This window comes from Hevea brasiliensis, chromosome 13 (genome assembly GCF_030052815.1).
Source record: "Hevea brasiliensis isolate MT/VB/25A 57/8 chromosome 13, ASM3005281v1, whole genome shotgun sequence".
Lineage (NCBI taxonomy): Eukaryota > Viridiplantae > Streptophyta > Magnoliopsida > Malpighiales > Euphorbiaceae > Hevea > Hevea brasiliensis.
Window position 1 is genome coordinate 1,910,101 of NC_079505.1, and position 24,541 is coordinate 1,934,641.

General features: G+C 30.6%; 1 pseudogene; it reads right to left on the reverse strand.

Moving 5' to 3' along the window:
• Positions 1 to 2,412: 2,412 nt before the first annotated feature.
• On the reverse strand, positions 2,413 to 13,898 carry LOC110652632 (choline monooxygenase, chloroplastic-like; annotated as a pseudogene).
• Positions 13,899 to 24,541: the final 10,643 nt, after the last annotated feature.

A 24,541-nucleotide genomic window follows, 5' to 3' on the forward strand; every position in this document is an offset into this window, starting at 1 on the left:
TTTTAATACTGATCAAAGTTATTTGAGCTCTTTCAATGGACTAGGTCCAACCTATGAAAAATAAGGGTTGCCATTAGAAATTGCCTTGAAAATCTGAGAATTAGGGCTAGAGTTATAGCCTTACCAAATCCTTGTGTGGCTTTGGCTTATAACAGATGGGCTTATTAAAAAATATTGGAAAAATTCTTATTTAATTTTTCCATTTTAACAAATCTTACTATTTAGTTTTTAAAAAAATATATATTAGTTTATTGTTATATTTTTGTTTCGTCTATTATTTAGTCCTTTTTTCCAGTTTAAATCAAGTTTTTTGTCCTTCAATGTATTTAAAAGAAAGAAATTACTATTATGAGAATTAAATAGTTCAAAAACTTATAAAATAGAGTGACTATATAGTTGTATTTTCAAAATTACAAGGACTGAATAAAATTTACACTAATACCTGAAATGACCAGAGGGACCAAAAAGTAAACAAAACAAAAATATAGAGCCCAATCCTAAAGACTATTGTATAAAATCTTTTTGGTTGAAGGAAGCTAATTGAAAATCCTATTGTCTATGTGCAATGTGGCTTCTTTTAATAATATATTGGTTTAACTTTGCTTTGAACCTTAAACTCTTAACTTTTTGCCATCATTGATTCAATAATAAGACCAGATTTAAAAACTGTATTTTAAATTAAAAATGTTTTTGTGGGTAGTGGGTTATGTGATGTGGGATTGTCAAATTTATAGATCTTATTTTATGCACCCTAATCAAGATTATTATTTGATTAATTAATTTTTATATTTAGAAAATATTTGGACGTTAAAATTCAAATTCTTTTAGCTTAAAAAATTATATGAAATGGGCGTAAAGAATCAAGTATGATGCTTTTTTGTATTGGAAATAGACAAAGGGGTGGGTTTAAACCTTTTGTTGTTCTGTTGCTCTCCATCATAAAATTTCTAGAAATAACTCCTAACAAATTATTTACACCTTGGAACTACTCTTAGATTTTAAAATTAAAAAGTGAATTATCACTCCATATGATTTTCTTCCATTCTTACCCACATGAGATGGTCGGAGCTTTGTTTAGTTTGTAGAATTAAATAACGTGGAAATTAAATATTCTATAGATTAGCTATTAGTCACTAAATTTGTAATTCAGAAGAATATATATCCTATCCAATAACAATTTTTTTTTTTAACAGCAGAAAGATAATAATTATTGCATATTAAAAGTTTTGATAAAAATATTAAAAACAATGAAATAACTATTTCTTGATATTATTTCCATCTTTTAATATGCTATTTCATAAACCAAACAAAGCAGAGTAAAATAACTTATCTACATATCCCACTAATGATCAGGCCTTGTATGGTAATATTAGTGTTGTTAGCTATTTTAGTAGCTGTTAATTATTTTACCAGTTATTAGTTATTAGATATTAGTGATTTAAAGCAAAAGTATTCAATTAAAATGACTGTTGAATTAGTTAGTAAATGTAAAAATAATGACATAATCTCATTGACTTAGTCAAATCACTCACTCAACCTCTAAAATCTAGGAAGAGTAATTTTTCATGAATCACCCCCTTAACCTCTAAGAACTAGTATAAACACTATGCCACTGAACAATATATATATAAGGGAAGAGTTAAAATACTAAATACTACCTTAAAAGTTATTGTCAATCAGGACTTTAATGTAACCAAACTACATAGAGCATGAAAGATGCTGCAAATTAGGGGTCCGTAGTTTTCGATTCTAATTAAATTGAATTGAATTAATTCGAATTTTGTCTATTTTTTCATTATTGATTTTGATTTTGTTCATTTTTTTAAGAAGTTTCAATTAATCGATTTGGTTTAATTTATTTGATCAAAAGATCCAACTAACTAAACCAACTAAAATTTAAAACCCATAAGGGAGCTTAAGCCTAAGTGTTAACCCATATATAGTTCCATGTTTGCCCAACCTCAATAGGCCTTGCCATGGTGTTAAGTCTCCATCTTCAGTTGAATCAGTTGTTCTACTCTATAGACTTCTATTTGCCTCCCTCACCCACCCTCGTCCTTCGCTCTTAACTCTTTGTCTACATCCAGTTGCCTCATTCCGTCCTTGTCAGCTGTCTTACCACTTCCCTCACACTCACTCTATCTGTCTCATCCTTGTCCCTCACTGTCTCTATCTGTCTCGTCAACACTTGGCCTCCTTCACCCACACTCTCTGTCTGTCTCACCCTTGTTTGCTTGCTCTATCTAACCCCTGCCCCTTGGTCTGTCTCGTCAACGTCGTCTAGTCTCCCTGCCTCTCTTGACGATTCCTTTGTCAATTGGTCTGAGTTTCAATGGATTGTGATTATTGGGTTTTGTTCAACTATTGACACTAAACAACAACGTTTTGCGATTTTTGGCTCGATTAAAAAAATGATGAATTCAACCGAATTGAACCAATTGGATTCAGTTTGATTCAATTCTACTATTGACTTTCATTTCATAAGATTTTGATACAGATCAATTAGGTTTGGTTTGGAACCGAACATATCGATTGTACACCCCTATTTGCAATTATTTTGATTGTCTTCATCTTATAGTATCAACAATAAAACCGATGAGGAATTGAAATCCCTTGTATAAAACCAAGTACCAAGAACTTGATGTACTTGATATTCATTTACAAAAATGGGGGGATTGAGTACTTGAAGATCTTGCCTAAGTTTGTGAGTGCATGATTGTACTTGATACTGAACATGAAACTTGTGATTAAGGCATCAGGACACTCACATTTTAAGATTATCATGAAGCAATTGGTGGAAATGATGCATAGCTTTCTCAACTGTGGGAGCATATCTACCGCTACAATATTCTGGAGATTCAAGACCACTCTGAACACCTTCACAAAGCATAATACCCTCAATCTGCAAATCATGTATGAACCCTAAAGATCTGCAACATAGCTAGTAATTTTACAAGAAAGAACTGTAGTCTATCTGTACCTGTACTCTTTCACTATCTACTACTCCTTTCAATGAAAGCTTTGTCATCCTGAGGACACATATTAATATAGATATCATTAGAATGGGTTCCTTTTAATTACATTCAGTAATTAATAGCACGCATGTCAATAATTTGAGTATGTGTTATTGGTTAAAACCATGGCAACTACTCAGTTTAGCATCTATGAGACAAAGAGAGAGAGAGGGGCAGTCACAATATTTTTAGATCTTAAATATTACATAGTGCAGAATTAGTAAACTTGAGATGGTACCTTGTGATAAGCCTCAATAAAGTAGTCAAATATCACTTGGCATTTCCTGGGTCCGAGAAGCAGCACAAGGTTGGTGTCCATCCAAGGCCCATATCTGTAAGACCCAGAAATGGTTCAAAGTACAAAAGAATGGGAACAACAAATAAATCAGTCATTATTATTACATCTTCCACCCAATTACGTACCTGTTAATCATGAAATTAGGATAAATGAAAGCACATAAAGCTTTTGATCCAAGCCGAACAAAATCATCTTCACTTCTAGCTGAGCCACCTTCACATCTTTGGATACTGACCTTTTCGTATATCTATCTCAAAAAAAGCAGTAATTTAGGTGGAGGACAACCGCACTTACTATGAAATGTCAAAAAAAAAAATGATGCTTTTATGTAATAAATTGGGTTAATTTCATTAAAGGACATTTTTGTCGCTCAATTTCAATTTGTATAAGTAAAAAAGCTCAAAGTTTGATTTTGATTCAAGAAGATTGCTTCTACAAAATTTTTGTAGACATTTAGCCAAATTCTTTATGTGACGATAAAATATAATAGCTCTAAGCCTACAAAAATGTATTTGAAAAATTTTACTTGGTTATCATGTAAAAAAATATTATTTATATTTTATCAAAATCTAGCATTGATGATTTATCGAAATAAATTAAATTTGGGAATTTTACTGATAATTGAAATTTAGTGAAAATGCTGAAATTGGAGACCATGAGCAAAAATCATGGCAGTCTTATAGATCTATCATAATCAAGTGCTACAATTGATAAAGCTAAAACAAAATGTTCAAGAATGACAAGGAAGCGCGAGAGGCATACTATGGTGGAGTAAGAATCAAGCTTCAAACCAGATGCCAAATCTTTATGTGCATATGGAACATGGTAGCCACCATCTAATTAGTTGTCGCAAAACATCTGAAAAGGAAGAAGGGGAATTAGCGGTCCATGAAATCAAGTCACACAATGCAATTAATGGATATTGGTTTCAGTGTCTTAAGTCTACTGTAGAGTGAGCTCATTGCCAAGGATGATGAATATATGGATTAATTCACTGCGAGAAAACATACAGAGAACTGAAAGGGACCTCATTCACCTTGCATAAATGGGCTCCTGTCTAAAATTATTGCTATTAAAATCAAATGCCAAAATTCAGTAGTACACTTATATTGAAGCATCTTACCTTCCAGTTACATTCAATATTGTATACACATCTACAAACATAACTCAAAGAAAAATCAACTCCATTGGTTTTCAGTGTATCAGAACAGCTACCAAGCCATTCATTTTCCACCATATTGCCATCAACTTCCTGATAAGGTGAATTCTCTTTGCCCACATTGAGAAGAACAAATGGCCCCCAAGTGGCTACATTTAGTGGAACAAGCCCAAACTCCTATGCTCCAAGCAACAGAAATTAACTAAATTATCCATTGATCATTAATTTGCCATATATTAATGGAAAATGATTACTACTCTAACATTTCAGCAAACATTTACATTGAAATTTTGCATTCCTGTTATTCTTGTTGTTTAAGAAGTTCTCCATCCAAACCATAAGTCCAAGCCTGCATAAAAAGATTGGATACACATTAAATCATGAACTAGCTTATTATAAGAATAGATGCTAAAATTCAGTATATTCATATGGCAAAGCAAACTCAATTCCTTCAGTTATGAATTCTATATATTTAAGTTATGGTTTAAGGGAGGAAATGAAATGAAAAGAATAGGAGATATTACCCATGGTAACTTCTTAAATCCTAGAGAGATGTAAGGTTGTAAACAGTCATATATCATGTGCTAGTGAATAATGTAAAGCTTGGCTGGAGGAAAAGAAAATGTATGATAGAAAATAGACCAAGAAAAAAACAAATACCACAGTGGCACAGCCTAACATTGCTCCCACCAGTCTGATGATGTAGCACTTGAGGTTAGAATTCATCAATCCAATTCAACTAAATAAGCAACATTAGAAAATTTAGCAACCAAACTGTGTTTCAAAATCTAGGTGCCACTGCTATGCTAACAAACCATGGTCAACTATAAAAGTTCCAACCTTGTCCACCTTTGAAGTGGACTGATTTAAGCATTGTCTACTGTCTTCTTGTTGGCTCAGAGAAGGAACGCCTAACCCGCCACTAATCACTTAATGAATCACTGGAGCAATTATTTTGGTTTATATCCATCACACAAAAGCTGTTCCCAATCTAAGACGAACCACGATGTTTTGGCAACAATCAAGGATGAATATATATACATACACAATATACATACATACATATACATATATGACATGTCCCAAACCTTGTCCACCTGATGCATCTCTCCATAATATGAGGCCTTGTAACCCATGTATCCAGATCATTAAACTTTGATCATCATTTACCTATGATATGAATTTGCCATATCCTCTTTATTAACAATGTGGTGAATCACAAAGCACTATTGCAAGAGATATATATAGCTGAACCTATACTATTCTTTGTTTATGATCAAGATTAAAATAATGCAAGAAAAGGGGCTGAGGGAATTCCAAAATGTTTGCATGAAGCAGCACAGATAAACTCACATGGTAAGGGCATACAAAGCAAGACTTTTTCCCACTTCCCGATGCAAGAAGAGAGCCATGATGGCGGCACACATTGTGAAACGCATGAACCTTGCCATCATCATCTCGACACACAAGAAATTCTACATTTCCGAATCTGCCAGAGTTAATCCTCCATTAGGTTCTCAGAAAAAGGGGAAAAAGATTGGTTGAAATGCAGACAAATGGAAGTCATATTCAAGCATTTCCCTTTCTTCTTCTAAGAACCTAATGGAGCCCAAATGATTAGCAACATTTAAATGACAGCATACTGAAAGAAAGCAAGAACAACAAAAAATAAAAAGAACCAAATTTTCTACCAATATAAATGTACCTTACTGTGAAAAAGTCACGAGGATCCTTTATCTGTTCAGTGTATCCTGAAATTCAACATACAACCCAAAATTGGTAAATAAGATTCTACTTCTACTGTGTTACGATATGTTTGATGTATGCTAATCGCTAGGAGTTGAAGCCTCCACTTTATGCATAATGAAAATACAAGGCAAACCCAATTATGCTCTGAATTCAATATTTCAATTTAGTCTTAAATTGCCGTATTTGATAAAATCATACCAAATTATCAAATTTCTTGTGTTATTAACTATTCTAAGCAACTTGAGAATTTTTTTTTTTAAAAAAAAAAAAAAGAACTAACCAACAGCTTGCCATCCTCCATAGAAAACAAGATGGAGCTCGTAATCGTAAAATGAAGGGTTACCAGGATCTGGGTGGAGTCAGGGCTTTCTCTATCGGAATACGAGGGTCAAATTTATCGACGAGTTTCTGACAATGAGTATGGAGAGAGCTTGGATTGTGAAGAACGCAGCATGAGACCTTGAAGGGCCGATTTTGAGCAAGAAATGGAGTATGATTTTTAGGTTGAAGCCTGCGACTGGTGATGAGCTTCAAAGGGATCACTGCGGTGGCAATGGCCATTGTCTTCGCTACGACGGTTGCTTCAAAGTAAACAACATCGACATTCCAGGGTACTCTTGTGTCCTTCAGTTCTTGTTTTGGCGTTCCTCTGCCTGCCGAAGAATCTCTCAGTTTTTTCCACTCTTTTACAATTTTTTTATTTAATTAGTTTTAATTAAAATTTAAAAATAATATTATTCAATCAAAAATTATTAATTTATCTTTAATTTTAATAGATTAAATTATTCTTATGTACAAGAGGAAGAAAAAAAAAATTTCCTTTTCATTTTTTTAAGTAAAAACAGCTGTAATTATTATAAAGTTTAAAACTAAAAAAATTATTAAAAAAATTAAATAAAAAAAAACATTTGACGCTGTGCTAGAAGATTGAGAGAAAAAATATTTATAAATATATTGTAGTAGCTATTGTTAAACTAAAAAATATTAAAAAAAAAAAAGAAAAATGATATTTGAGAGGAATCATATATATATATATATATATATATATATATATATATATATATATATATATATATATATATAAACTAAAGCATATAAATAAGGTCACAAAATTATGTAAGGTATTTTAAAAAATAATTTAAAATTTTATCATTTGTCATTTTTTTAGTATAGTTATCGTTAACCTATTATTTAGATCATGGTAAGTCCTAGCTTCTTAATGTAAGTATGGCTCACAATATATTAAAACCAAAGCATATAAATAAGTTCACGAAACTATGTCACATTTTAAAAAATAATTTAAAATTTTATCATTTGTCATTTTTTAGTACAACTGTCATTAACCATTATTTGGATCATGGTGAGTCGTGACTTCTTAATGTAAGTATGGTTCATAATTGTGTTTGGGAATAATGACAAGTCATGATCATAGTATTTCATGATTTTTTCATGATTTAATTACAGGTTTGCCAAATTTTTAAAACCACTAACTCAATGGATAAACATAGTTTTACTCATTTTTATTCCAATATTGCTCATATACAATTAATAAAAGTATCTCTTTGTCCCTTAAAACCCTATCTACCGACTATTACTCACTCATAAATTTCTATCCCAATCTCTTACCCCTCCTCTTTTTCATTGCGAACTCTCAAATTTTTATCCTAATCTCTCGCCTCTCCTCTTTTTTATTTTTGTTTCCTTTCTGTTCGCCGACTGGATCTCCTCTTCTTCTAGTAATTTTTTTTCTTCTTTCCTTTTTAATTTTGTTTTTGTATTATTTACCACAAAAAAATGCTATTTTTTTAGCCAGTCTTCTTTTGCAATTATTTTTATTTTTTTTTCTTCTTTTTCTGTGATTGAGGTTTATAAAAATTTATTGATATTTTCAAAGAATCTGCTGCCTCACTCTCCTTTCCTCTTGAAGGTAATTCTAATAGATTATGCATCTTGTGCAATGTAATGCTGATAAAAGAAATTTCACTTTGTATATATATTATGCATTTTTGTGTTATTGTTTTGAAATTTTAATGTGGAAATTTGACTTGATACCCTTTTAACTTTGCTAACATTTTCTTCTGGAATCAAAACATTAAAGTCTATGGGTTCCATTGCACACACTAACTAGGAGCCTAGGATATGCTTGTCTATCTTAATGAAGCATTTGTAGACAAAGAAATAATGAAAAGCTTTATTATAATACACGAAAGTTCCTGATTTGAGGCATCTATTTATCTATAACTACTGAAAATTATAGCATGTGTTTTTGTGGCATTCCTAATTTGAATATTTCATTATTAGTAGATGGGGAATGATTACATGTAACATGTTCATGAGTATGTGTGTTGGTGGTGTGACTGGGGTGCCTTTGGGTTAAGGAAATTTGATTAGATGATTTAGGTCAATTTCCCATTGAATTATACTCATAAGAATCTATTCTCAATTTTAAATTTGAGTATGGAAACCAATTGGAGAAGGTATACTTTAAAAACATGCCAAACCTTTCACTTAGAAAAAAAGTCACCTAGTGGTACCTACTCTCTATTAGAGTTTCAAATCAACAAATTGGTGAATTTGAATTTGGTTTTTTCTAGTTAGTTAAGTCTGTGTCTTATGAGTTTGTAGCATTGTGAGGAATCAAATTCTGATTTTGGAAAAATAAGTTATTGACATTTTAGTTTAGTCTATCTTGCTTCACCTAAGTTTGTCACATAGTCTGCCTTTCCACCCATTTTATCATTGTAAATCTACTGAATTAGGTCTAATGATCTTCATGAGAGTTGTAGAAAATTCTGTCCTCTTTTTATCACAGGCTTAATTCTAATGAGCAGATTGTGAGTTATCACTTAAAAACAGAATCTAGTTCTGTCAACTCTGCTCATTTTGAGTTTTGTCTTCATACCAAATTTCATCTAGCTTAATGAAATAATCAACCTTAGGTGTTTTTATGAAAGTTATAGTGCTATTGATAAGGTTTCTGAAAAAGTAAAGATCATTCATTTCTAAATTTCCTAGAGAGAATAAGCCTGAAATACCAACCTATGTGCAAGAAGAATTGATTTCTGCACTTTTATCTATAGTTTGGGCTAGATTTGATAGGCTTAATGAAAGAATGGAGCTAAGCTTTCTTTTTATGATCTGAAACCCAATGGGTGAGGAGTCCAGGAATACCATTTTGAGTTTTGTTTTTTGTTTCAACCACTGCCAACCACTTTTGGCATATTGAGTGCATGTTTTTTGTTTTTTAATTTTTAAAAATTGAAAACTATTTATAATTTTTTGTTTTGTGTTTTCTGAAATCTATTTTTTTAAAAAAATTTATTAAGTTTCTCATATGACTAGAAAATAAATAAGAATATTTACATTTTTTAGAAATTAAAAAATAAATAAATTCTAAAATTAAAAGTAATATTAAGTATAACAATATATTGGTTTCTTTATATATTTTTAAAAATATTATTAAAAATAAAGATTAATGAAAAAAATAATGTATAAAAAAGGTTCATTATAAACCATTACTTTAATAAATTTACATAATATTTACTATTATAATTATTAAGTAAAATGAGCAAATTTAGAAAAGTTTAACTTATTTGAAAAAATAATTGTCCTATAATAGTGGAGGAGTGAGGTCAGGGAATAAAAGAAACTGAAATAGAAAACCAAATGTGGTTGTTTCCCATTTTGATTGCCAAGTTTTAAAAACAAACAAGGAAAAAAAAAAGAAAATATAAAATAAAAAGCTCAATAAAAAAAATTATTTTTTAGGATGAAAAATCAAAAACAAAAGTGATTCTGAATACACTCTACAAAATTTGTCTGTGTTCTTATGTGGTAAGAGTGGAATTGCATTTTATTTGACATTAATTTCTTCTGTTTTGTGATGATTCAAAGTCATCTGGGAATATTGCTTTTTGTGGTAATATGTTTTCAATTGTGGAAGTAATCGACATTGTTCAACAAGCCAAATCAAATCAAAATATTTAATTCGATTATTTTATAAATTCAATTTGATTCAATTTTTATAATAATATTAATATTTTAATTTTTTAATTTTTTTTATTCAATTTGAATTTTAAAAACTAACCAACCCCATGCATACCCTAATTATATATGTTTGGTCTGCAAATACAAAGAAATGAATACAAAAGTGCATTTTCAAATTCCATCAAAGAGCAACAATTCCATTCTCCGTCTCATTATCAAATAATAATACTAATAATAAATTTTAATCTAAAAATATTTAAATTATTTTATGAAAACTCAAATTTAAATTTTAATAAATAAACCATTTAAAAGAAATCTCACCAAGTCTCCATTGACTGCGTTTTTCCTTGGCAATGGGTTTCTTACACGAAATCTCCTGAAAGTTGAATTTCAATCCTGATTTGTTTCCTCCAATTTTATAAGCTTCATCACCCGCGCTATGCTGCAGATAATTTTTTATATTTAGCATATTAATATAATAAATAAATAAATAAATATTTATATTAATAATTCATCTATTATATTTTATAAATAAAATTATTATCTATTAATAATTATTAACTTCATTTAGTTAAATTTAATTGAAATAAAATTTTAATTATTTATTATATTGCATATTATTTTTATGTATATAATTTAATTTAAGAACAATCATTATTAATAATATAGTATTTATTGTTTACGTATTATAATAATAAAATATACTTTAATAAAAAAAATTAAAAATAAAAAAAAGGACAAAAGTAAGATTGACATTTTACTGTTCATAAAAAACCAAACATGCAACTCATTTAATTATATCATTTAGCGGCTGTTTAGTGTTATATTTAAAAAATCTAAATTATTTTTTCATATACAAATATCATTTTAAATATTATTAAAAAAATAATTTAAAAAATTATTAAATTATTTTTTAATATTTTTTAATTAATATATTTAAAAAAATAATTTTCTCAACAATAATTTTCAATAGCAATTCAAACACACCCTTAGCTATATACAAGCTATATCATACTGGCACAATGCTGCTGGTGTAATTTTTTTATTAAAATTTTTATAATAATATTAATAAATAAACTTTTTATAAGTATATATTTTAAATAAAATTATTATTTATAATTTATTACAAAATTTATTTAATTTTTTTTATTTTCTACACATAAAATATATTATATACGATTTGAATAAAAAAATTATAGAACTATAATTTCTTAAATTAATAAATTAACAATTTCATAGTCATTGTAATCATATTGTGATTATATATATATTTGAAATATGAAATTAACACAAAGCTGATTCCCTTATAGAAATAAAGCCATTAATCAAACCAAGCTACTTGACACCATCTCTTTGATCTCATTGTAACTTATTCTATAGGCAAATAAAAAGATATGCAGGTAATTAACTAAAACAAAAGCAAACAATGACTCGAAGCCCATAAAATATCAGAATGCCATTATCAAAACATTAAAAAATACTTAAGCCACAGCAAACCAGCCTCAGCAGGTGGATTAAATTAAAATAAAAAAACTGGTGCATAAATAGAAAGCCACACCATGCTCATTTCCAAAGAGTGTAGCTAAATCCTATGTTTGCTTGGATGGAAAAAGAAAGAAAGAAAAGGGAGAAAAAAAAAAAAAAACATAAAGACTAAAGAGGAAAGAAGAGTGACTTCCCTTCCTTACATGTAAACCGTAAAATTCCATCCTTCACCAAATTCGAAAAAGTGTTTAAACATGTCAGTTTAAATTGTGTCTTCGTTCGTCTGAGCAGTTGGCTCCTTGTAGGGCTACCTGCCACAAATTCAAGGAAAAAAATACTTTAGAAACCCCATTTCAGTTTCTTGCAAACCTTTAAGTAATAAATAAGTAAATAAATAAATAAATAAAAATGTAATGGAAGTTTTAAATTATGCAGTGATTTTGAAACGATTAACGAAAACACAGCAGAGTTTAAGTCAGACTAATCATCCTCAACTGAAATGCATAGAAACTATTGTGTTTCTTTGGATGCGATATAAGCTGTGCTGACAAGATTTCATGTGAAGACTTTGGTGATATTGAATTTCTAACACATCATATGACTTACCAAAGAGGGTGGAAAAAAAAGGAAAACTTACATTAGATGAAAGTTAAACATGTACATAACAATCTGTCTCCTATGTTTGAAACAAGACACGCATTATTAGTCTTTTGAAGTAATTTCACTGAAGGACGTCTAAAAAGCATGGGCAATTTGCAGGTTTGGATCCTATGTAATGACTGCAATGACACAACAGAAGTTTACTTCCACATAATTGGACAGAAATGCAGACACAACAAATCATGCAACACCCACACAGTTGCACCTCCTGTTCTTCCTCATTGACTTGAGTTATGGTTCTTGGAAAATATCCAGCCACATTAGAGCATTGAGAGCTTACATCCAAAGCATAATCATACGGGGTACACATAATTGCAGCTTAAGCAATGTCAATGATCATTGTTTATTAAATTGAATTATGTACCATGCTGTACGATTCAAATACAGCATTTGAATATTCTTCCTTTAATTTACAAAATTAAAACCCAGATATTTATTGCTTCGGGGTGGGTCGATGTAAACATTACATATACAGCAATCTACAGGAATGTAGTTTGATAGCTATGAATTCTCACTGATTGTGTTTTCAATGATTGTATTAATTGGTTGGAGTGTCTTTTATCTTCTTCCTAATCTTGATGCTATATCTAAACAAATTGTCATTTACATATTTAGGAAGAAACAAATCAAAGAAACCTTCTAAGAAAATGCAACATATGTTTTGTAGGTTAATTTTTTTTTTCTTTTAAAAAAAAAAAATAAGCCAACTAAGGCATACTAAGTAGATCAGAGCCAAACTACTTAGGAAAATAGAAAATTGCCACTATATAAAACATCAGAAGAAACCAACATCCATTAAAGCCAGATAAAATCTATAAAATTAAAGAAACACACATGATTTTGATATTATAGAATAAAGGGTATGAACCACATATAGATGTTATGTTTGGCAAAAAACACCAAAGCAATCAGACTTGTCCTTGGGCTTGAGCGTCTGGACTGAAACAGAGGCGTGAACTTTACTGCAAAACAAAAAATAATAATTATAAAAGTTAATTTGCTGATTTATTGGCCAAGAATAGAATTCAATTAATAAAAGAGCTAAGTGTCTACAACTTTAGAAAGCAAGCAAAAGAACTCGGAAATAGAGATATCGATATAGAAATACCACAGAGAATAAATTCACGGAGCGGTAGAGGGAGAAACTCACAACATTCTTTACGGACTTAACAATGCTGAGGGAGGTGGATGACTCGTAGCTTTCTCCAACAGCCTTCACAACAACAGCCACAATATTCTGTCTCTTTGCAATGCAAGATCATCAAGGGTATAGAAAAAAAGAATAACAATAAATCAGGGAAATCAAGCATGGATGGAAATGGAATTTAATCTAGGTGCCTATCTACCCTATTTCACTTGCATATTCAAAGATACACAATTCTTAAAGCATGAATACACTCATGAAAAATTATTCCATTGCTACAATTATCAATCACAATCGTGAAACTTCGACACCAACACCAATCAATTTCTGCATTCCAAATTTATAGAAAGTTCCTTAAATTGAACATGAAGTTGAAAAATATAACTCATTCTGGAAATAAGAAGTTACCCATCATTTTTACTTCAAAAAGTCATAGATGGTCTTCATAGTTCTTGCAGGCTGCCTTTTCAATTTCGAATCATCACAGTCCATGTGCTCAATCCCTATTTTGTTCATCACCAAAAATGGAATCCTTCTCAGATTAAACCCAGCTGTTGAATCACCACTAATACCGTTCTTAATCTCCCCATGAACGCTAACTCCTCACCGAAATTTAGCGCCGCTTGGCTCCACACAGCCACAGGTGGCTTCGTACTTTCCGTCACTTTCACGGCAGAGAAAGCCCTAGCAATCGCCCTCGCAGTAGGTGGCGGCATTCTCGTCCCCGAAATTCCGTTCGTCACCCCTACTCTGCCTCTGTTTATCACCGCATCACTCTTCTCACCCTCTCACCTGTCCTCACTCCCCCCACTCATGATAACGCGCAGACCTTACATCTCAAGCAAAGAATTCACCGGATTTCATCTTATCTCTGAATCTCTCAGAGATAAGAAGGAAATTAAAAAAAAAAAAAAAAAAAAAAGATACAAAAGGAAAGATGCTGTGAAGGGGAAGAAAACAAAGGCTAAACAGCGTCGTTTTGAGCAAGCACCGGTTAAATGCACGAAGCAAAATCTCAAAAAGACAAAAGGAAATCCGAGGCGTAAAAAGATAGAAAACCCCAAAAATGCAAAAGTTTATAGGGTTTTTTTTTTTTAATATAATAATATGCAGAAAAATTTTAAAAAAATGAGATAGAAAAATATATTAATATTAATAAATTATTTATAAATAATAAATTAATAATTAAAATATATAATTTTAAAAAATAAATATTAATAAAATAAAAAATACTAACATTACTATATTGTTAATTTTAATTAAAATGATTATAGTAAAAAATATGTAGATAATTATTTAATTTATAGTAAAATATTTTATTAAATTAATTTATAATGTATTTTTAAATTAGAATTTTTATAATTTTTTAAAAAGGTAGCTGTTAAATTTCAATAAAAGAAATTATTAAATTCTTATAAATAAAAATTATGTTAAATGATGTAATACTTATATTTATATGAAAATTATAATTTTTTTTAATTAAATTGTCAATTTATGTTTATACTTAAATATAAATTTATTAAATTCAAATAATAATTATATATTATATATATTATTTATAATTCTTTTTATATGTATTTATTATTTACAAAGTTAAGATAACATTATAGTACTAAAAAAATTAAAAAATATTTTTTATATATATATAGACATTAACATTTTTAAATTTTTAATAATACATCATTTTATTAATCATATTAATTTTATAATTATATTCAAACTTAATATATTCTGTTAATTATTAATTTTTTAAATAAGATATATTTATCTATTTAAATGTTTTTTCTCATATATAATTTGTTTTTTATGCTTTGTACATAATTATATATTATTTAAAACTTTTAGATTCATATAATTTTAATATATATTTTTTATATACTAATTAAAAAATACTAATTAAATATTTTTTATAAATCAATGAATATGAATTTTTTTTATCCGTTGTTGAATATATATATATATATGTCACTACCAGAATTTTGGGCTAGACCGATATTATGGCTTGGGTCAGCATAAAGTCTCCAAAATCCGTAATAAGCCTAACTATTTTTAGCTCAAACTTAAAGCCCATAAATGTAGTCTAAGTTCAAGAAAATAAACGGACAAAATTCAGCCATAAATTGGACTGTCCAACAGGTAGCCTTAACTCACTTAACTTATAAATCGATAAATCAATAATATGGAGAGCTCAACTCACTCTCATAATCCTTAAAGCAAATAAATAACAAAATGAGAGCTTAGCTCCCTCATATAGAGAAATGATCATCTCATGCATCCAAGCATATCCACATAAATATGTTTACAACTCCAATAAATTTAGTTATTACAATCCCAGGTAAGATTAATACATCACTAATACATGCGGATTTCTAGAATTTAAAACAAAGAAAATAAAACATAAGTAAGCTTTTTCTGGTAAACTTGCAAGAAATAAAACAAGTTATTCTCAAAAAGTCCACTTGTTACCTAAGAAAAAATAGTTCAATAGGGGTGAACGTTCGACTCATAGATTAAGATATTAATTTTAAATACAATTTTTATAACTATTTACAACTAATGCATTGCCTAGATATGAAATACAGCATAGTCATATAGTATTAAACAATTCAAGCAATATTCGCAATAAAGATAATTGAGAGCATACATACACCTGTGTGTCACATTAATATATATACATATGAGAGTTGATCCCATATACAGCTCTATTAATTCCAATACCTCCCAGAGAGGTCAATTCAAGCCGGACTTTCTCTTAATAATTTAAGTGCAGGGGTCAACGAGATTAACTCAGAGCCGTACTCATCCCGACTTATCCACATACAAGGATCGAGTTCCAGTGAATTAAGTTTCAGCTGCGACTACCTATCTTATCCACATCTGCATTCACACTACGTGTACTCCAACACACATACACTCAGCTCCAAATTACTTTAAGATTACATCCACAATAATTTCATTAATAAAATATGCAACACAAGAGCATGCCTAGCATTCACTCTCTCTCTCTCTCTCTCTCTCTCTCTCTATCTATCTATCTATCTATCTATCTATCTATCTATCTATCTATATATATATATATATATATATATATATATATATATATATATATATATATATATATATATATATATATATAACTGAATGCATGAGCATGCCTTAAATATATAATAATATTGAAATTATAAATAAAATCAATATCTACTACTAGAATAATCGGAGATCACTGAGGCGGCTGAGCAGAGAAAGAAGGCTGACTCGGATCACCTAAATAATTATATTCATGAATCTATCAGTATTAAATTAAATTAATAATTTAAAGAGCCAAAGACATCCTAAGTTTATGTCGAAAATTCGGCAGAATTTTCCCTATACTTAGAACCTATTCAACCTGTAAAGTAACTCAAATAACACTTTCTAATTCAATGGCCTCAGGGCTACATGACAACATCATCATATTGCCTCTCCTGGGCTCTCCAAACCAACCAAAATTCAAATAACTACACAATTCAGCTATAAAGTTTAAGACTAATATTTTGCAAAAAAATAACCAAATTAACCCCAAAAATTCTATAAACATGCCTCGCAGTCCTTAGCAATGCTATTATGCTATTGCAAAAGAAATTATAATTTACTGGCTACCCATGAATATTTTATAAATTTTATTCTAAATCTAGCATTAGACAAAAATGGAAATTTAGAGTTCGGGTTCACTTACATCAATAATGACACCTGAAATGCGTTCGGAGCATCTGAAAATGGCGAGAAGCACTATAATATTAACCCACTTCTAAAGTGGGTCTGACAACCCGCATGTTCAGCTCGAAAATGCAGTTTTGATCATCGATAGAATTTTCTTAAAACGAGAATACTTACGAGAAGTCCATAATACTAGGAGTTAGAATATTATTTTTATTTAATTAAACAGACTCATTAAAGATCCGAAAAATCACTGCTAAGTTCATGGGACTCACCAAAATTTTAATGTCAAAAAAATTTCAAATTGGTGTTATTTCTAAGCTCTTGACGAGTGGAGTGTACTGGTGGTCTCACAATCTCAGTGGGGTTCACGGTTTGAAAAGAATTTAGTCCAAAAGTCAAAATTGGCTATAACTTTCTGAACTTGATTCGCACAAACTGCTCAATGAAAATTGATGAAATAGGTGTCTATGGAAAGCTCTCGATGAGTAGAAGTCGAAGGGGACTAGACTCGGTCCAATCGGTGGCTGGATTGGCCGGAATTGGCCAAGGAAGGTGAAACGGCGTGGTTTGAAGGGGAGAGACTTTGAGGCGATTATTCGGACCACTAGAGGAGCGGCGCCAATGGGGGAGGGTGGCTGGAGGTGCGCTGGCGTGCAAGGGAGCTGGGGTGGGGGGACGGTCGGCGATGGGGAGGGGAGGAGAGAGAAAAAGAAGAGAGAAGAGAGGGGGAGGTGACACACAAGAAAGAAGAGGGAGGGAAAAAGAAGGCCAATCTGATTCGATCGGTCCAATTTGATTCGGCCAGTTCAATTCAAAGTATTCAAAATTATATTTTTACTCTACTCTAAGCGCAAAACGAGGTCCAAAAATTTCAAAAAAAATTATAAAAAGCTCAAAAAAAATTTTGGAGTCTAAATATATTTTGAGATTTGCCACATGGTCTTTAAATTTATTTTTAAAAATCATTAAAATTTATTATCTCAAAAAATAAAAATCTAATTTTGAAAACCCAAAAAATTCAAATTAAATACTGTAATATTTAATAAATTAAAATATCATAATTTATACATAAAATAATTATTTAAAAATTAGGGGTGTTACAATATATATATATATATATATATATATATATATATATATATATATATATATATATATATTATTTACATAAGATTTATAAATTTAATTTTAATTAGAATTAATTCATATATTAATGTAATAATTAAAAATTTTAGAAATATATCTATAATTAAGAAAAATATAAATTTATTTTATATGAAATATTTTTTTAATTAACTTATAAGAAATTAAATTAAATGAAAATTTGAAAATTATTAATAAAAGAATTCATATGTATGGCTTAATTTCTTTTCTTATTCTTTTACGTAAATTTAAATAATTATATTCAAATAATTTTACATAAATAATTATAAGATAGAGATAAAAATTTATTAGGATTCATTAAAAAATTATTTATATAAATAAAACACCTTTCTATTTTTGTAAATAATATAAATCATGAAAATATTTTTATAAAATTTTATTTAAAATTATATTATAATAAAAAATTAATTAAATAGACTTTAAATACAAGTAGGACAAAAAATGTTAGATTTATATAAACTTTAAAATTATATATACAATTAAATTTTAAGTTCTAAATATTTTAAATTTACATAAACTTTAAAATTAAATTAAATATTAAAAAATATAATTATAAATACTATAAATAATGAAGGGTAATTTGATCAAAGCTAATTTCTCTTCCCCCTCTTCTCACATTATGTATTACATAGATATAGATTAATATATTAAATAATTTTAGTTTTTTTTTTTAATTTTAACAAACTTCAAGTTGATAAAAAAAATAAAATGAATAATATATCCAATATTATTATCTTAATTTTATTTTCTCTCTCTCTCTCTCTCTCTCCCTCTGCTTATACTTTTAATTCATATATTTCTTATTATTTTATTTCAAATTTAAAGAAAAAAATCAAATATTTAAACATAAAATATGAACAAATAATATAACTAAAATAAATGTAATTATAATTTTCAAAATAATAAAGAAATTAAATAAAATAATATTTTTATCAATTTGAGTGTAGCAGCTACAATTGACATAAAAATAACAAGAATGAGTAATATTAATAATATTGGCAAAAATTTAAATTATTTTTATCAATTAAATAATTCAATTTGGCTAATTACTAAAATTAAAACTAATGTGAAAGTTTAATATTAAACTGATAAAATAAAAAAGTTTGCCTAAAATTGGAAAACTTATAAAGGTTTTGATTTTTTTTTTTTAGTCATTTAACCATGAAATGGATGAGAATTTTAATATTATGATTTTTTAATTATATTTTAATATAAAATCAAAATTTATTTTTATTTCAAACAATTAATCATTTAAATAAAATCTAAATAAATTTTATGAATAATATTTTTAAAAACTTTTAATAAACTTATAAATTATAATATTTTATTGACATAAGAATAAAATTTATTTGAAAATATGTGTAACAACCACAAAAAAAAAAAAAAAAAATGGGACTCAAAAATCGGGCGGCGGACTCCCCCCCCCCCCCCCCCATTTTTCCCTTTTCTCCTCTCCTTCCCTCTCTTCTTCTTCTTTCTTTTTCCGGTGACCGGCCGGCGACCTCCCGAGCAGCTCCCCACCTGGCCGGCGACCCTCCAGCGACGGCCAGAACCACCAGAAACGGCGGCAATAGAGGGAGAAGAGAGAGAAAACTCGCGCACAGTGGGCAGCGGCTTTCTGGCACGATTCCGGCTTCATCCGACATCCGATCGAGGCAATTCAAGTGGCGTTGGAAAGCTTGTTTCGAGAGCTTTCTTTTGATACCAATTTTGAAGCAAATGGAGGTCGGATGAGTGAGATATGGAGGAGAGAAGTTTCGGGTTTTTCAAGCTTTTTCGTCAGATCTACGACGATCCGACCGTTGGATCGACGATCCGAGACCACCTATGGACTAAGGAAGAGGAGAGGAACATGGTGGTATGATCAGATCCAGCAAATGTCGTCGGCGACCGGCGGTCAGCCACCATGCGCGGTGGTTCCGGCGGTGGTTCCAATGGGCTATGGAGATAATTCAACTTCTAGAGGCTTCCTCATAAATTTTTGGAATTTTTGAGACACAGATAAACTTCGGGTAAGACAATTTTTATTATTTCTCTGTTTGTGGAGTATAAATACAGTGTTTCTTAAACAGGAAAAATTGGAGAAAAATTCTAAAAAAAATATATGATGAAAGTAAAATTATTTGGAGATATTCTATGGTGTTTGTTGAATTTTTGAGTGATTGTAGAATATTTTTGAAGAATATAGATGGATTTTAGTTAGATTTTTAGCATGTGGGCATATAAGATTATTTGAAATTAAGATATTTAAATTTTATATAATTGGTTGAAGCTTGAGGATGGAGGTTTAAATATGTGAATATTGAATTGGGTTGAATTAAGAATATGTTAGCTGTTGGAAACTTATGGAATTGAGTAAAATTCTTGAATAAAATATTCATGGGTGATTAGAAAATTACAATTCATTTTGCAATAACCTTATAATATTATTAAGGACCACGGGACAAAATTTTTGAATTTTTAGAGCATGTTTGAGTGGATTTTTACAAAATATCAATTATAGGGACTAAAACATAATTTTTAAGATTTTGAGTATTGCTTGGTTTGGAGGGCCCAGGAGGAGCCATATAATGATGATGAGATATGAGTTGAATTTAGAAGTGTTATTTGAGCCTTCTTGCAGGTTGGGTAGGTTCCAGGTATAGGGGAAACTCTGCCGGATTTCCGGCATAAATTAGGCTGTCTATTGCCTCTTTAGAGTTTTATTCTAACTTGGTACTAATAAATTTATAATTTAATTATTAGGTGATCGAGGTCAGCTATTTTTCTGCATCCAAAGACCACAATAGTCATCGATTGTCTTGTGAGTAAAATATTAATTTTAATTGTAATTTCGATATTATTATATGTTCAAGCATGCCCATGCATCACTTATATGCATATATTTATGTAGTTAAACTCTAGGCACGATTTATGTTGCATTCATAACTGTTAAAGTGCCATGGATATTGTTGTGGTAATTTGGAGCAGTGTGCGTGCGTTAGCGTGCGTGTGATGTGGTGTGGACTATGGATAGGACGGTTAGTCACAGCTTGAGATCTTCGCTGGGACCCAATCCTTCGGGGGTAGTCACGGCTTGAGTTCTTCGCTGGGACCCCGATTTGGTTTATTAAGCGAAAGTCCGGCTTGAGTTCTTCAGGCACCAAAGTTGGATTTAAGAGAGTCAGATAGGATCAGCTCCCATATATTATGATTGATATTACTGGGTGTGTGAGTGCTCCAAATTACCTTTTTACTGTTATGATGTGAAATTATTGCTGATGTTGCATTTCACTCTACAGGGTGCATTAGTTTTAGATAGTTATAGAGATTATGGTTAAAATTGATATTTTACTCTCTGAGTCAAACGCTCACTCCTGTTCACCATATTTTTCCAGGCTACAGGAGCAGACATTTTTTCAGAATAACCTGTCCCTTTCCTCTCAGGTTATGAAAAGATTACTTAATTGTATTATTATTCTCCAAATTTGTAATTTAGGACTCCGCATGTACTAGTAGTAGTATTAATCCTGTCAGGGACTGCGTGAATTTAAGTTTTTGTATTAATAAATGAAAAATTTTTATGAGATTTAAATAGTTTGTAAATGATATAACAGGGTTGAGCTGGGCTCCCCTAATTTCAGTTTCTGATAATTACTGGGTTAAGTTGGCCCAAAATACAATTATAACAGTTTAATTTAAATTATCTTATATGCATATTGAGCCTAAATTGTGGGCCTAGTCATGGGTTTGAGAACAGTAAGGCTTACTACGGGTCTCGGGGGCTTTATACTGGCCCAGGTCCTAGTGCCGGTCCAGCCCATAGGTTGGGTCGTGACAAAGTTGGTATCAGAGCCTAGGCTCTAGATTCATGGGAAATAATATAATAGGAAGTGTAAAAAGGAGTCTTGTTAGGATGTTACATGCGGAGTATAGGATTCTGTTTCGTCTTTTTCTGTAATTCTTTGTTTTTAGATTTTGCGTTATACCTCGGGAAATATAAGATTACCTCAGTTAGTATCTTGATTTTCGTGGAGTACATAGAAACATGAAATAGATTTAGCAAACTTATTGAGGTCTACCATGGAAATACGTACTCCAACAAATACTATATTTTTGTCAGTATGGGTTTAAATGGTGTGCCCATTTCGTGTAAGGCACGAGTGCATAAAGGTGAGTCTTGAAAATACAGTTGCCCTAGATAAGGATGAGGATACCACTGCAGGCAGTCATCAGTGGATGACCCCGTCAGAATAAGTTTATGATAATAGAAGATTCAAGAGAGATAAGAGATTAAGAGACCTAGTCTTCCAGGACGTATCGTAGTAACTATACAATGTTCTCGATGTCCGCCTGTAGTCAGACATGATCCGAAATGAGATTATTGTGTAGAGCTGCGTACTTCCCTGTAGTGCTTATGATGAGGATGTTACAGGCAGTCTCTGTTTTGGTACAGTAATACCAGAACAGAGTTCTATATCTGCAGAGGAGTTAGGAACTCCTGGTTAAGAGTCTAGAGTTAGAATATTGAAAGGTCACAGTTGGGTGGTAACTAGAGTCAGTGACTCAGTTACCCTAGCATGAGCTAGAGTTACAGTAAGAGTTGCCATCAGACCAGAAGTTTCGGACTAGTTGCAAAGTAAAGGTGACACCTATAGAGTGAGACCATCTAGTTTTCGGTATGGAATTTTGGATGGTTTTTGCAGTATGACAAACATTTTGCTTAGAGCTTAGTGAGAATAGTATACCTTGTGTGTATCAGTATGGAATAAAGTACAACCCTACTACCTAGAGAAGGTCGAAACTATGAATTGATGATTTACAGAGCTATAATATGATAAAAGAGTCATTAACTTGACATGGTTTTGTGCAAGGTGGTAAATGTAGTACCTTTGTTGCAGCAAGTTAGGGTATAGTTCTATCTTTTCAGAAGGAATCGAAGGTTATTAGTGATAATGATGACTTATGGAATAGTGTCCTAGATGGGACTGTAGAGTGTGGTAGAGAGTAGTTGGCTCAGGTATCCTGCAGAGGATACAAGTTCCATTATAGGAATCATATATAATTAGATCACGATGGATGTAAATCCTTTGAATTGGATGACGGGTTTGGGTGCCCGGAATCTTAAGTTTTGGCTAATTGAGTAAACATGGAAAAATAATAATAATAATAACAAATAAGTAAAATTACTGCAGAATCAGTTCTCGAGGTAGTAAGGGTATTATGTAAGCTAAAGGATAAGAATAGAAATCATACGATAAAGGTATGACTGCAATTTCCTGAGTTCCTTTCTAACTTCATATTGTTCAAAACAATAGTATAATCTAATTATAATAGTGTTAAGAGAAATAAATTAGCGAAGATAAATTATAGAAGGCCAATGGATAGAGAAAGTGCAGAATGAAGATTTGGACAATTGATTGCAGATGCAATATAATCTAAATGCCAGTGGAAGTACTAGCTAGAGTGGTCAAAGGACCAAATTTGAGTAGCACAGATATGTGATAACGTGGTAGAGACTCTGAAAGATATAGTTAGCAGGTACAGCTATCATGTTAGGAAGAAGAATGGAACCAGGGATAGAATAGTCAAGTTCTATTTTGGGTAAGACAAAGGAATAAATGAAAGGACAATCTGAAGGGCGCATAATAAAAGGAACAAAGTTAAGATATAGGGTAAGCTAAGTGTTATTCTTGGCAAGGTGAATGACAAGGATGGAGAACCCAAAATGGGACCACATTAGTGAGGATAGTGATGGAGGTGTGGAATCTAGTAATGTGATACTCAAAGCATGATGTAGTTGAGATAGTGACAGGGGCAAAAATATAGAGCTTGGAGTTTTATGATTGGATCATACTTTATCTATTCCTTATTCCTAAAGTGAAGTGGATAGCAATGGGGCAAGATTCTTTTAACTTGTTAACAGTATCAAGAAGATTAGGCGAGGAATACAATAATAATGAGCAAAAGCTAGAAGGTGTGCAGTGGTATTGCGGACTATCTAATTAGGCAGAGACAAAGGAGGTAGTAAGTAGTAAGTTGAATAAAAGTCAATCTAAGGGATCATATAGGTATGATGAGAGGAAAAGAATGATAGACAATGATACATAGGCTTTAGGTTAGATCTTTGAGATAGTGAGAAGGTAGTTAGAGGTTCATTATGAATGTCAGGCAAGCATTTTTAGTGTGACCAACAGAATCAC